This window comes from Dermacentor silvarum, chromosome 8 (assembly GCF_013339745.2).
Source record: "Dermacentor silvarum isolate Dsil-2018 chromosome 8, BIME_Dsil_1.4, whole genome shotgun sequence".
Lineage (NCBI taxonomy): Eukaryota > Metazoa > Arthropoda > Arachnida > Ixodida > Ixodidae > Dermacentor > Dermacentor silvarum.
In genome coordinates, this window is record NC_051161.1 from 124,792,436 (window position 1) to 124,808,137 (window position 15,702).

Sequence of the window (15,702 nt, forward strand, 5' to 3'; positions counted from 1 at the left end):
AGTGCATGCCTAAAGCGAAAAGTGGTGCACATTCTCGAACGAACGCGAGCGCCAGTCATAAGTCTACCATATGCGATGAGTAATATATGAATAGGCGGTGCTACTGACCGATAGATCAGATTGTGATGACGATTGTGCTCTCCGCTATCGTGCTGCTCCTATCGTTACTTGTTTTTCTGGACATTTGTTCACGTAATAAAAAGTCAACTGCCCACTTCTGGTAGTATCTTACTCTTCATGGTCATGACAACGTCGCAATATTGTTTAATTACAATAAACTCATTTTAATGCATGAATATTTGAATAGGAATAAATTCGTATCCTCAAATATCAGCCATTTTCGCTGCAGGTTTAGGCAAAGCATGTTTTACGGTCAAAGACAAAAATAAACAGTACGTGAATGAACTCCACTTGTTCTCGCGCTATTTCACCATGTCACAATACCCGCTGTTCTAATATTGGTCCTTTCAAACCATTCCCACAGGAAAGCTGGGACAATCAGGAGGCAGGCTTTGTCGGGCGGATGAATGGCGATGTCACATAGTGTCGCATACGCCAGATATAAACAACTGCATAAAAATGAGTGATTAGACCATTATCTGAGGTCGTCAACATCCTTAGTTTATGCAAATCACCTGGTTGGACGATGCCTGACCATTTCAATGACCTAATAATATACAATGGCTTACTTCTGTTCGCAATAGAGAATATCCCGCACAGGTATTTTTAGGCAGAATTTCCTTTAGCGTCATATATATAGAGCAGTATTTAAGACGGGAATATAAAGAGCGCCATCGAGAACCGATTGCCACAAAGCGAATTCACATGAAGACTATGTAAGACTGGAAATATAGCAAGAAACTAGATGGTTCGAGCTACCTTACACTATTTAACCAATTTAAATAGGGTACAGAATTCTATGGGTCGTTGCTTTCAAATATGACCAAAGAGAGCGAATACAGTGTTGTTTGCCTACACTTGCTTCCTCGATTCTATATGCTGTCATATTTCTTCAAAATTATAGCAAAGAGAATGTTTTTTCATGTCTGTTTTGAAAATTGTATCGGTTTTTACCAGTAAAGAGTCATGAGTAATCTACAAAAGAACATGAAGAACCCCTTTGACGCTTCTTTCAAGCAATTTTGTTGGTGCGATCTTGTAAATTAAAACATACATGCAAACTTTCAGGACTCACTCCGATCAAATTGGGAAATGCTTTCTAAACAAATTAACTGATGTCTATGACTATCAATTTCAAATTCATGCAGTTAATTCACTTCAGAGAAAGGTGTCCAAGCCAGTCTGCGTAATATTGGAAGTGCCGTTCATTGCTGTTAGTAAAAAAGTTGATGTAGCGCTAATAATTTCTAGAAAGCCACCATCGAGACATTTTCATGTGCGGAAGTTATTATACACGTGACTGAGCATAATGTCATAGAAATTTGACCCCTCGGTGGGTTGCATTAGGCTTTTATTTATGGCGTAATAATTGCCCATTAACATACAACCCCAACAGCATCATTCGTTTCTAGAACTATAGTGCAGAAGCGGCCGTAGACGATTGTCCGGCCTGAAATCTATACAGATTAGTCTTCCGGAACATACCATTATTTGCATCATTTGTAGTCATTGATTTCTATACCCTCAGGGAACAGGATTGACTATACGTACAAAATGTATGATGGGACATCGAAAAATAATAGTTCAGACTTAAGGCCGACAACCCAAGCTGCAATTGGTAAGGCCGATAGGCGGAGACCATGGGGGGGGGGGGGGGGGGCGGGGGGGGGGACGCTCCGGGAGCTGCCTCACCGCCCCCCTTTCCCTTGCATTTTCCAGAGGGGGGGGGGGCACAGCAGCCCCCGGCGGAACACAGGCGTCAGCTGCGTCGCTGTCGAGCTCAGTGTTTGGGGGGGGGGGGGGGGGGGGCACATCTGTTCTGTCGGGCGCTCGCACTGCGTTCCCCTCCACCATCGCGTCTCCCTGAGTGGTCCACCGGTGTCCCGTTACATGCCAACACTTACGACTTCTCGAGCGATGGCGCAGCACCAGCCCACCCTGCCTCACGCTCCTTTTCCTCCTCAAGTGTCGCTTTGTGTTGACTTTCCAAACTAGCCCATAGCAGGAGCTAATTATAGAATATGTAGGCATCAATGACTATTGATCGTCGCACATTGACTATTGATCGTATTGATCGTATAAGTAGGCATCATCATTCATCGTCGTTGTCCTGTTCTTCAACAGAGTTATGTAATAGTCATCATAAACAACCTCCAGTGACCAGCACCTTGCTTTTAATCGTCATTATGGCTCGATGCATCCCAGTTCTTGTTACGATCTTCACTTTGCCTGCGGTAAGTGAGGAGGCTGAACACCACCATCAGCTTATTTTTTTAATAACAAGAAGATATGTGTGCTAAGTTGCTGTGCGTGATTAATGCCGTTCTTTTTTTCAGCTACGTAATACTCAGCGCTAATAAATGCGAGCTCATTTGTGCATTTTTCCACGTAGAGCACGCGTGAAAAAAAAGATATTTTATAGCATAAACGATTGGCAGAATATGTCCAGTAATAGGCGAACCAGGTCAAACATTCATCATTCCTCAAAAATACACAAGGTAGTCGAAATAATTGTGTAAAGTGTAGTATCGCTGAAACAAAATTGTACGACATCAGCGTGACTAAGGCTCCAAATTTGATCCACTCGGTGATACTTCATTCTCCATAGCTATCTAGAAAAGATGATGGCCCAAAACTCAATGAACAACAGGAATATTATTCCACAACAATATGAATCATTATACTTGCTTGCTCTTGGGCTTGTTAGTTCACACTTTTTACGATGTCGAAGACATACAGCCTTATGAAGAAGCGACCAGGGAACAGAGTGCTCTTTCCTTTCATCGTTTTTACATGGTATCATGTCTTTTAAACAATGGCAATATTACGAAGTGGTGGTTTGCTTTGAGTGATACAATAGGGTAACTACCCCATGGAAAAGACTGAGGAACCTAACAACTCTTCTGTCTTCCTTGTTGCAACATTTCTTGAGGTCCTTTTGCAATTCAATGTCGCGTGTAGTTTAGATACTTCAGAGGATCCCTACAGTGCGCGGACTTATGTGCAGAGTCCAGTAAAGGGGACTGCACATGTGTTTGAAGCCAAGCCTTCGCACATCGACGTTCCAGAAGATCTAAGGGACATCTCGATGAATGAGGAGCCTTAACATATCCTAGCCGCGTTCGATAAAACAGAATACTATGACTGATTCGTCTGAACTGAAGGGCACTTTTCTCACAAGATTCCTTGTTCCCCTTCCTTAACAATAATAAATATCTAGGAGCACATTTTTACGCACAGTGAGAGTTCATTTTACCAACGTGTTTAGAAATCACAAATTTTCATTCCATAATTTCATGATTTTGAAGTCAGCGTTCTTGCTCCTTCGAATAGATTTTTAAACATGATGGTATGAAACAACTTTGCGGAACAGTAAGTTTTACTTTACTATTCCTGGAAACACTTGAGTAATCACAACAATTTTTACAGGAACAAAACATTATTGTGATTACCAGATATCAAGTTTGCGAAAAAGTGTATGTTAAAGACCATTGGTGTGTCACTGTGTTAGAATAGTAACTGATCTCCCGTGAGATGTAGAGCACGTCTTTCACATTTGCTTTAAATTCTCAGCGTTTACCGCGAGCGCAATACCGCATATTTAATGTCGAGGCGACAGTTTACTGCTTTAAGGATGTTGTCTTCTCTCACAAAGACAGCGCAATGCATTTGAGACATTTCATTGCCGTTGCGACGAAAAGATGCAGACGAAAAAGTTCACCTCTATTTTTGATTAATTATATGATCACTTTCAATTAAAATATTCACTTGCTATATGCGTGTGCTTTCCGACTACGCAGTTTGATTGAAACACTGTGATTTGTTTCTGGAAAAAAGTTGCGCGCGCCATTATCGAGAAGCTTCGGGGCATTTATGTACGCAAGTTTATCTTTTTGCCAAAGGTATCATGGCTATTTCAATGAATCAAGACGATAGCGAACGAAGACGCAAAAGTGGTAACACGCGCATCGCTCCTACCGAAGAAGCAAGAATCTCATCAACCATGATGAATACCTTAACTGGCGGAAACCTTAACTTCAAGTATATGAAGGTGTTTTTACAGCTTTATCTACGCTTACGTGTCAATTTCGCGATTACGCTCAATGTTTCCTTTTAAAAACCGACTTTTTGCCGTCAAACGACTCATTACTTAACTCGTTATACAGCGTTACTCTGTGTGACCAGTGGAATTATGTGCGGAAATATTTGTGTGCTAGTTCATATTCATGGATTATGCTTGTTTAGAGCTTGAAGCTGCTTGTGCGGCGTAACCAGCGTAGCTAATGATTTGACGTTCATTCGGTGAGCGGTCGTCTGAACCAGGCGTAACCCAGATTGCGTAATGGATGCGTAATACGATTAAAAGAACAAAAAAAAAACTTTTCTTAACGATCACATGTGCCTAATTAGGCAAACTTGGAATATTAAACGGCACAACCCAGCGGCTACAGCACACTCTCAGGACAGCGTGCGGAGGGAAATGCGCACGTTGTCATGCTCTAGACGTATTTATACCTCTATCGATTACAGTACCATGAGTAAGCTAAATGGAGTAGCTTATGTTACTCCATCCAGCCATACTGTACCTAAGGGGGTGAAGTTGCCTCAAGCCGCGTCTATGCGGCTTTTTTCCCTCATCCACCTTCACTTACCACTCCTTTGTATGTGTGTATGTATGTAAATGAGAATCAGTCAACCAACCTCGTGGTAATTGTGGTGTGATGTACCATAAGTCGCGAAGCTCACTCATGAGTCACTCATAAGCACACGTCGGCAAACGCATTCATGAGTCGACGCACGCAGACTCAGACTGACCCGTGAGTTTGAGTGAGTGAATCGGGCTAAGTAGAAGTTCGGTCACTCTGATTCCGAGTTAGCCTTAAAGGTGCCCTAAACCACCTTTATTGCGATAGCAATTATATGGACACTCCAAAGCAGATTTCTGCCGTCGCAGTCGCCGTCGCCGTGAGGTTCCGTATGACGTCAATGGAGATGAAATCGTCGCCGCGCGCCGAACGCTGTATGTGTGAGGGAAAGGGCGCGAGGGACGCGCGCTTTCACGGGGAGTGAACGCACGGCGGAGAACTAACGCGCGTTCTGCGCCGTGCTCCCTTAAGGGCTGCAGAAGTAGGCGTCTCTTTCCTCCTTTACAATCACCATATATGTAGAACAAACGCGCCTTCTTCCGACACGCGAAAGACCATGGGGGGGAGGGGGAGGGAAGCGAGGCGACGTTTAGCTGCGGCACCAAGTGCCTATTTATATCAGAGGCTCCGGCAACAGTCACCAACGCCGCACGCATTTTGTGCGAACGCGGGCAAAACGCCGACGGCGTCGACAACAGTTCTGCGTGTTGCCGGTGCTGCTGCATGTCCAAGTTTATACAGCTGATAAAGCTACTATCATTACTCCGTATAGCTCTCTACAAATTTGCTATCGCAATTGATGCTTCACCTTTCAGGTGAAACTGCGACAACTTTTTTCTCGAAGTCCAGAAATACATTTCACGTTAAAATAGACTATTTCAGAAATACAATGACGCAAAAAGTGTTTGAATGCGTTGAGCAGAAGCGCAGTTATTGGCAATAAAAGGTCGCATATTATCCACTGCACTTCGCGGAAATTCCGCTCCTTCTTCAATGCCTTGCACTGCGACGGTACAGAGCGTGCCAACAGCTATCTGCCTACTGAACGTCACCATGGAGCGCAGTTCTGACTTGATTTCGGATGTTCATGCACACGTGGCGATTGCATATCTTGGCACCTACGACGCGCCAAACGCGGTTATCCTCTGCGAGTTGCAGTGCGCTGCCACTCGAAGCGCACCCGGCGGCAGCCGCGGCATCTACGCTACATAGCAGACCACAGCTACACGCAACTGTGGTGCGTATACGCCGCGTTTCCTTGGTGCACGGCAGGGCTTGAGTGCGTGATCGTGCTCATATGCTCGTCTGGCTGTGCTACGTCGTGCGGACCGGGTTTGTCGTGTACCAGCTTTACGGACGGCAAGCTAAGCCACATCCAACTTGCACATTTTGACGCGCAATCAACAGACAGTTTTCGTCTAGCGTTTGCAAGCAAACCTAAGCGCATTACGTACGTAAAGAAACAGCGTTGTTATCACTGAACAGGCTCTGAATGCTATTTGGTTTCTGTGGTATACGTGCGCTATGATAACCTACGCGATTTGGCGAGTTTAACGTTCGTTATGTTTACGGACACTAAGAAATAGCGTTGTCGAACATGGCGGCAGCCATGGCTCCCGCTTCAGCGTGAATTCTTGTGATGGCTATGCTCTCACTCACGCTGAGCGCCAGTAACTATTGAAATGAGCTTTCGCTTTCTGTAAATTTACCTGAAACATTAATTATAAGCGCATATAGTGCGTCCAATTTCTGAGATCGTTCGGTGATTCTGGCGCCTGCAGGCCTAACGAGACGCGTCCGCATAGCAACAACAAGATGGTTCCTAATGACATGTCTTGGCTTAAATGCGTTTGGCACGAGCCACCAGACGGCGCCCTGCTTTAAAGCGTCCTCCTTGAGTTTGCGTTCCCGTACGGTAAAGGAAATGTCTTGAAAGGACGCGCACCGTAACGTCCTGCAAAGTTGCTTACGTTTAACGTACGTAAGGCGACAAACGCTAGTCTAAAACTGTCTATTATTAGGTCATTACGGAGCGAAGTCTGCCAAGGTGTCTAGCCATGAACGGCCAGGAGTGAGCGTATGCTGGCAAGCGTGCGTGTGGTCTGACCTTAAGTTTCGCGTGGTTCAAGGCTAGTTGAGTGTTCAAAACAAGTCGAAATTAGCGACACCCGACGGCTACGATACCGATAAGCAGGCTAAGCGGGTAGCGAAATAGATTTTCGCTTACCCCAGCCTGCTTATTAAACTGCGTAAATTTACACAGTAACAGTAGGAAGAACCGCACTTATTCAAAGAATGCGTAATTGATGTCAGCTATTGGCCAATAGCAGTCGCGTATGGCAATCGGCTATATTACAAAATAAAACGTCCAGAAAAGAGTGAGGAGGAGGCTTCTGATCAAAAGAAAGCGTATGAAAAAAAAGGGTGCTTTGGCACTTCGCTTGCGAGCTCCACGCGCCGTGAACTACTGCAAAATTAGGCTATGTTCAGAGCAGCATATGCCATCCCTGGACTGTTCTTCCACTAAGCCCAGAAACCTGCCGTGCCACTTCCCCATTTCACACACACACACACACACACACACACGCACACGCACACGCACACGCACACACACACACACACACACACACACACACACACACACGCACGCACGCACGCACGCACACACACGCACGCACGCACGCACGCACACGCGCATACACACACGCACGCGCACACAATACAAACGTAAGCGCATGTAGCGTCATACCGCAGTCTTCGTAGCGGTGGCGGCGCTCAGTCTAGACTACGTACGGCGCCTGCTTGTGCACCTCTTCCTGCGCGGTCATGAAGGAAGAAAAAACAGAGGCCCTGACTTCCCTTTTTGTGAAGCTCAGTGACACTGAAAGTAGGCGTCATTCGGCCATCTTGTCGGGGCAGATTCCCCTCTCTTGTTTACGTTTCTCGCTTTTGGCGCGAAGCCACGCCATGCTTGTGTGCGCGCCGCAGTGATTCGACCAACAGATCCAATTGCGGTGTATAACATATCGCGATACCGTTGCCGAAGCCGCTTCAAGTACACTGCCCTAGCATTGCAAGGAGTTAGACTGGGACGCAAATTAGACTGTGAGACCGGTCCTCCGCTACGTTTGCCGGCTTATCCGAAAATAAACCTGTGCATTCTCAGTGCACGGCAAGAAATCACAGGCGAAGACCGGCAGCGCACTTTACGCACATCACGACACATTGACCTATGGCAAGCCCATGTGTAGTTTTATTGCGATAGCAATTAAAGTGCACTCCAAGCGCATTCCTGTCGTCGGCGTCGCCGCCGCCGTTGGCGTCGCCGTGAGGTTCCGTATAAAGTCCAACGGCGATAAAATCGTCGCCGCGCGCGGTACGCTGTGTGTGCGAGTTAAAGTGTACGAGGGTGAGCCTGCAATCGCGGCTCAATGTAGCGCACGCGAGGGATGAAGGCGGCCGGAAGCGCGCACGGTCTTTGTTCGCGCGCGAGGCACGGAGAGGAGGCGACGGAGATGGGGGGGGCGGGGTGCTTTCCGCTCCGTCGGCTGCTGCCCTCGGAGCTGCCACGCGGGCGCCCATCTCGAAAGCGATTTGCGATGTGGCCGAAGTGCGCGTCCGCAGGCGCCTTATCTTTCGCGTGCGGGGCACGGAGGTGAGATGACGGAGAGGGAAAGGGAGGGGGGGTGGGGTGCGTTCTGCTCCGTCGACTGCTGCTCACTGTATCTTGAAAGCGATCTGCGATGTGGGCGCAGTGGGCGCCCGCGCGGGCCTCATCTTCAAAGCGACATGCGATGGGGACAAAGTGCATGCGCCGAAATCCGGTAGCTTCGTATGCGCTGTGATTTCGACGTTTAGATCGCGTTGAAGCGAGACGAGAGACAGCGCGAAGGTCAATTTGCCCGCTGCTGCTGGTGCGCTGTTTCACTCCGGCGTTTTCACAGCCAGTTTCTGCAGTCATCAAGCGAGATGTGTTCATATTTACCTGTGCGCGCGTGACACCATGCTTGTATATTTAGCTAGTAAGCCAATGTTTACAACCTTATACGGCTTGTTAAAATAATATCCTTATTCGCATAGCTCTCTACTACAATCGATGCTTCGCCTTTCGGTTGAAAATGCGGCTTTTTTTATAACAAACACATATGCTGGTCGTGGCTTTAGGAATCTTATCGCTTTACTGAACACGTTTCGCGCAGCTTCGCACCACGCAGATGTGACGAGCCAACGCGCGCCGACGAAGAGGCCAGCAGATTAGAACGTCTTTCCAGGTCTAAATACACTGGCTCCGGCCTGAGGTATATTGTTCTCACGGTAAGGGAAACTTCAGAGAAGAAGTTCTGTGGTATCCTCTGCGCGTTTACTAACAGCACGCGCTTACGCTTGTTGGTAGCGTGTTGACCGGGCCTACGAGCGATTTGATGTGATATCAGCCATTTGATGTGCGCGCGGGCGTACGTTCTTGGCAAGCCTTGTTCACTCTCGCACCGTATCAGCCAACCTTCACTTCCCTGGTCCCCTTGGGCACACAGATAAGATACTTGCGGTATGGAGGGTTCCTCCTTTAATCGACCTTAATTACTCACAGCAGCCGCTACTTTCCCATCCTTCCAGATGGATGTTTTGCGTACCAAAAATGCATCGTCCGCTGTCAAAAGCAGGAACACTGCACAGCTGTCACGGACCTGAGGGGTGCTTATAGTACATATTTGTAAGCACAGTGGTTGCAGGCTGTGATAGCACGTTAGCCCAAATCCACCGAAGACAGCAAAATACTCCCAGATCGTCCTTCGTCCATGGCTTGGCACGTGGTGTACGGCGTTGCATACACTCTCGTTTCACGCTTTTAGAACGCAGCTTTTAGGTGCCCCCTACTACGGCGAGCGTTGGCGTCCTCGGCGTAACGGAGCGAACGAGCATAGCGAAGGATGTAAGAGCGAACGTGAAGCGCAGCGGGGGATGGAAGACGGCGATAGCGAAGAGAGCGCGAGCAGGAATGCGGAGGAGGAGGGTGCAGCGGAACCATGACGCGGAAATGGGAGGAGGAGGGACAGACAGACAGTTTATTTCGCATTCAGTTATTACAAAGGCAAAATGTCAGGACTGCAGCAAAAAGCTGCTTTCCAGCACCTTGACAAGAGCCCCGGCCCTGATTGTATTTGGCAGTGAAAATTTCAAGGAAAAAAAACATACATGATATACATAAAACATATACATCATATCGGACACTTTAATAACTAAATATGAGTTGAGTTGATCATGTATTTACATTGTAATCATATCTACTCGTGATTCTTACCTAGTACGATACTATGATAGCAATGTTACTTTAGACATAATACACATATCACAGTCATATATAAACGTCTTTAACGTGTGTCGAAAAAAAATTATGGGGTTTTACGTGCCAAAACCACGATCTGATTATGAGGCACGCCGTAGTGGGGGACTCCGGAAATTTGGACCACCTGGGGGTCTTTAACGTGCACCTAAATCTAAGTACACGGGTGTTTTCGCATTTCGCCCCCATCGAAATGCGGCCGCCGTGGCCGGGATTCAATCCCGCGACCTCGTGCTCAGCAGCCCAACACCATAGCCACTGAGTGAACGTGTGTCGATCAACAATCTGTGAAAAAGAAGATGTAAAGAGAAAAAAATACGTACGAAGGAGTATACGAACATTTGGCTAGATCAAACAATTTACTCGTACACTTAAATACATTCTAATAACCTACACAAATTGGACAAAGCATACATGTTTTATTTTGATAATTTCGCAGAAAATAGAAGGAAGTATTCTGTAGAGCAGTTTCGTTTATGGTATATGGAACTATTCACAGTTAGCATAATGTCCTTTTAGTTCCAAAATTGTGCCTATAACGATATTCTTTTTTGAAAAGTTGTTCAGTAACACCGGCATTCTGCGTTCTTATCTATTACACCCTTGTTCAGTCCGTGAAAAGGAATCGCCCATATTTAGCGATTTCGAATGATGTACTGCACTTCACCAGGTTTTTGTAACTTGCAAGGATTAAGAAAATTCGTATCATTTCATCTTACGCTAGTCACATATTTTATTGCGAGATTGAAATCATAGAGCTGATAAAAGGGGAGAACGTGAAGTGCTGAAAATAAGTGTCCTGTGTGAGCGTCATGCGCAACCTGAGCAACGTAGCGCAAAGCTTTTTTTTTTTTTTTGTAACACAGATAGCCTACTGATTTTTTTTTTTTTTTTGACGTCGTTCCCCACACAAGGCTGCAGTAGTTTGCATGAGAAGTGAATATAGAATTGTCAAGCAGTAACATTATTTTGGGGGGAAGAGTGCGTCGCAATTTACAAAGTCTACCAGGCGCTCTAGCCATAGTTGCAGTTACGCGCTCAACGTGCTCATCCCTATATACTTAAATGTTGTTTGACGGTTACCCCCAGTGTTTTCACACTATCGGCAATATCAACTTTTTCACTGCCAAGAAAGATTTCCAAATCACGATTTACACGTTTTTGTACAGGAGTAAATAGTACTGCGGTGGTTTTTCTTGTGTTTATATCTAATGAATTTGCCTTAGACCCCAGGAATAGATTGCGCAATACGGTGTTTGCTATTTGTGACAGCTTTTCTATGTAATACGACTGGAAGAAAAGGGCTGTATCGTCAGCATAAATTTCAAATTGGGTATCATTGCTAATATTAAGTCATTAATATATATATATATATATATATATATACATAATAAAAAGTATGGGCCCTAGTATGCTCCCTTGAGGAACCCCTGCATGTATGTGTAATAAACCTGAGCGGTCATTTCCAATACTAACACATTGTTTTCGTTTGTTTGAGTACGACTTAAGAAGCTGAAGAGGCAAACCGTGGAAGCCGTAATGCTTTAATTTCATAAATAACGTGATATGATAAATCATATCGAATGCTTTGAAAGCATCATAGCGGCCTGCGTCGTAGTCTTGCTTCTAGCAGATCCGCAAGCGCGCGAGCTGCTGAGCCTCTTCGGAGCGTTGCGTAAACATGTCGGCGTGCGTATCAGTGTCGTCGAATTCGTGTGGAAGCATTGCATCCAACATCGTTCGTACATCCCGGCCATGAACAAGGCTGAACGGAGTCATGCGCGTCGTCCCTTGTTTCGCCGGGTTGTACGCCAACGTAATATAAGGGAGGATGTCATCCCAATTTTTATGTTCGACATCCACGTACATTGAAAGCATGTCTTCAATTGTTTTGTTTAGGCGCTCTGTGAGTCCGTTGGTTTGTGGATGGTAGGCGGTTGACTTCCGATGAGCCGTTCCACTTAGCAGCAAGACGGGATCTAAAAGTGCAGCCGTGAATGCTAGGTTGGTGATTACGACACTTGGTGCGCCGGGTCGCAACACAACACTCTCAATGAAAAAGCGCGCCACCTCGGCTGCTGCGCCTCTCTAGATGGCCTTTGCTTCAGCGTACCATGCCAGATAGTCGGTTGCGACGAGAACAAAGCCATTCCCTGCAGTAGAAGCAGGAAGTGAGCCCAAAATATCCATACCAATTTGATCGAATTGTGTTCGAGGAACCTGGACAGGTTGTAGGAGGCCGGCTGGTTTCGTCGGAGGCGAATTGCGCCTCTGGCAATCAAGACAAGTGCTAACGTGATGTTTCACGGCGGTGGGAAGTCTCGGCCAGTAGTAGCTTTGCCGCATCTGCCCAATGTTCGCGTGTAGCTTAAGTGACCAGAAGTCACCTCGTTGTGACAGGCTTGAAGTACTTCCGTACGAAGTGATAGTATGAATGATATGACTGATAGCAGGGATGACGCGCAGGTAGGGGGACCTGGTCCGGTCATTGGGTACGGATTCGTCATGCGGGTGCGCTATGCGAGGGCCCTGAGCAACAGTGTCGTCGTGGCGTAGCATGGAGTCGTCATTTGCACGTCGACCATCAGACCACGGCCGAAGAGGTCGAACTGATGTGTCACGATGCAGGAAGTGGCGCTAAATATGGCCTGCACCCCCGCATATAAAACAGAGAGGGCGGTTATCGGTGGTGCGCCACGCGTCGGATCTCCGAAACTGTGGCCGTCTCGTAGGGTCGTTTTGCGGCGTGGACCAAGGCGCGGCGAATGAAGGCTGGCGGTATGACGGCATCGGCAGCATCACGGGTGCGCGCCTCAAAGCCCCCTCTGGCGGCGGCGACCAAGAAGCGGCTGTCAGAGGCTGGTAGTACGGGGGTGTGGTTGTAACGGGTGGGGGACATCGGACAGTGGCGGCGTAACTCATGGGACGCTGGTGGTCTGGACGATCGGCTGCCGGTAACGCCTGCCTGATTTCGTCATGTACCCCTTCGGAGATTGACGCGACGGGGCTATGCAATGTCGGTGTCAGAATCCTGTGAATTTCTTCTCTGACGAGCTCTCTGATCTATTAACGCAAGGCGCTCTGATACTCTGGAGTAAATTCGGTGGCATTAATTGCGGTGCTTGTGGACAGTAGACCGTACTGCCTGCATCGTTGATGAAGGGCCCGCTCAATATCCGTAGCCTCTTTGATAAAATCAGCGACGGTGACTGGTAGATTCCGCAGAAGCTACGCGAACAACTGCTCTTTTACGCCTCGCATGAGGTAACGCAACTTCCTATCCTCGGCAATGTTCGGGTCGGCTCTACGAAAGAGACGGGTCATGTCTTCGGCGAACATTGTGACCGACTCATTGGGTTATTGCACCCATAGCTCCATAAACGGCTGAGCGCGGTCGCGTCGGTGGGCACTTGCAAAAGTACCGGTGGTTTTCTGCCGAAAGTCATTCGATGTCGTTAGGCTAGCTTCGCAGTTCTCGTACCAAGTACGGACACTGTCGTCAAAGGCGAAATCGACGTGGGAGAGCTTTTGCTGTTCGGTCCACTGGTTAATCTGTGCGACGCGCTCGTACTTATCAAGCCAGTCTTCAATGTCTTCAAAGGCTGTACCGCGATAGTGATCGGGAACCAGCGGATGAAGAACGGTTAGCTGTTGTTCACTGGGAGACCGACTACATTGGGGTGCTTGCGGTGGGCTGGTTTCTGTCATTGCCAGATGCATGGAGGTAAAAAATACTAGGAGGGAGCGTCACGTGATTCCGCTAGCCTCGGCAAGCCAACCTCCTCTGAAGCCACCCCTCCCTCTCTCAGGGGACCCGTGCGCGGTGCCTTATGGGGCGGAAAAGGCCCACAAGGTTGCCGGAACATTCGTGATTGTTTGGTACGTGGTAACTTTTAGTGGCGCCTTGGAGGCCCGTATGCGGGTGGTGGTTTTCTGCTACTGCGCGCGTCGTTCTTCGCTTCAAATGCGATGCCTTGAAACGTGGAGCAAGACTGGGGCGCCTGACTCATGAAGACAGAAGATTTTCAAGACGTCACTTGCGCTTACCACCGCGGTTAGTGGAGTTGCCAGCGCTCGCGGATCGAAACCCGTCCACACGCCCGAGTGTCGTCTATTTTTCCCTCGTACTCAAGTTTCGTCAAATCAGCTGTTGTGCACCTTAAACTGCGGTGCGTATTATCGTGCTAATTGTTGTCCCGCTGTCTTGCACCTAGCAAGAAACGAGATGTATTGAAGGACGCTTTTTGGCGGATTTTCGCTTACTCCACTAAGCGAAAATGCAACAAGAACCTAGCTCTGCTGTGCGTCTTTTGTATTGAGAAAAATAAATAGCATTAGCCTGCATTCTAAACGCCGAAGTCGTCGCCGTTTATTCATATTTGCGTGCACTATTTTCTACGATTGTATGGTGCGACGACGCTGTTGATCGACGCGCCTCGGGGATCCACTATCGTTATGTAGTAAAGCAAATGGACGGAATTTGTGCATTATCTAGAGTTTATTCAGCTGTTTTCGAATGTGAGTATAGCTTCACAGCAGAATTATGTCCGAGAGTCAAACACTGCCAGGGGGACCCTTCTCTCTGCTAGTGTGAAATGGCATGAAAACTGAATACATATAGCGGCAAGAGAGAAATGGCAGCATTCATTTGCACTTGTGGATTCATTGTGTTGCTGGTGTGCTTGTACTCTGGAAAGCACATTTTTATGACAACAGTAATTGTTTCATTCTTTATTCAATGTTTATTGCACCTATAGAAGCCAGAAGATTTCACACAAATTTATAATATAATATATAATGTATTTCACATTCATAATACAAATGAAGTACATTGCAGAGTATGCACAAAATATAATGAACAGCAAGTAGGAAAACTTATTGTGCCACTGCTCAATGGTATCAGTATAAGTCAGCATACTTGTATGCAACAGGACATTTGTATACAATAATGTTATACAAAGTAAACTATATCACACATAGTATTGGTACCTTTAATAAAACTCTTCAATGGGATCAGCTTTCCTTGAATGTCACTGCTGCAGTTTAGCTGACAAATGCCTTGTATGCAACATCTTCGCTACAGGGTTATAATTGTACAATATTTATATCTGCGATGTACTCACAAATATTTAAAGGGTTTGGTGATGGTGCATGTCAGAAAAATAGGCAATACATATTCAGAAATAAAAAAAATAAGAGTGGTAGTCCACAAAGTCAAAGATGAAAAAATTGATGCGAGGTCAGACCCACAAACTAAGTACGTCAACATTGAAATACAGTGCATTTTGCTGCAAGTAAAATGTACAACAAATCTTATGTTTTATCACATATCTACAAAAAAATCAGCACCATCGAAGCTCAGTCAACACACCACAAAATTAAGAGGCGACGGCTCTATTACATTGTGAACCTCAAATGAATGAATATTTCACGGTATTTAAAACACCCATTGACTGGTATACACCAAATGTTCGTGGTTGCAGTGAATCTGGCCTCATAAAAGGCTATTGTAAAGCAAGTAAACAAAGTGAGCACATTCACTTATTTTGGAAGTAGTAAAACCAACGGTATTCCAGGTGACGGAGGCAAATTTCC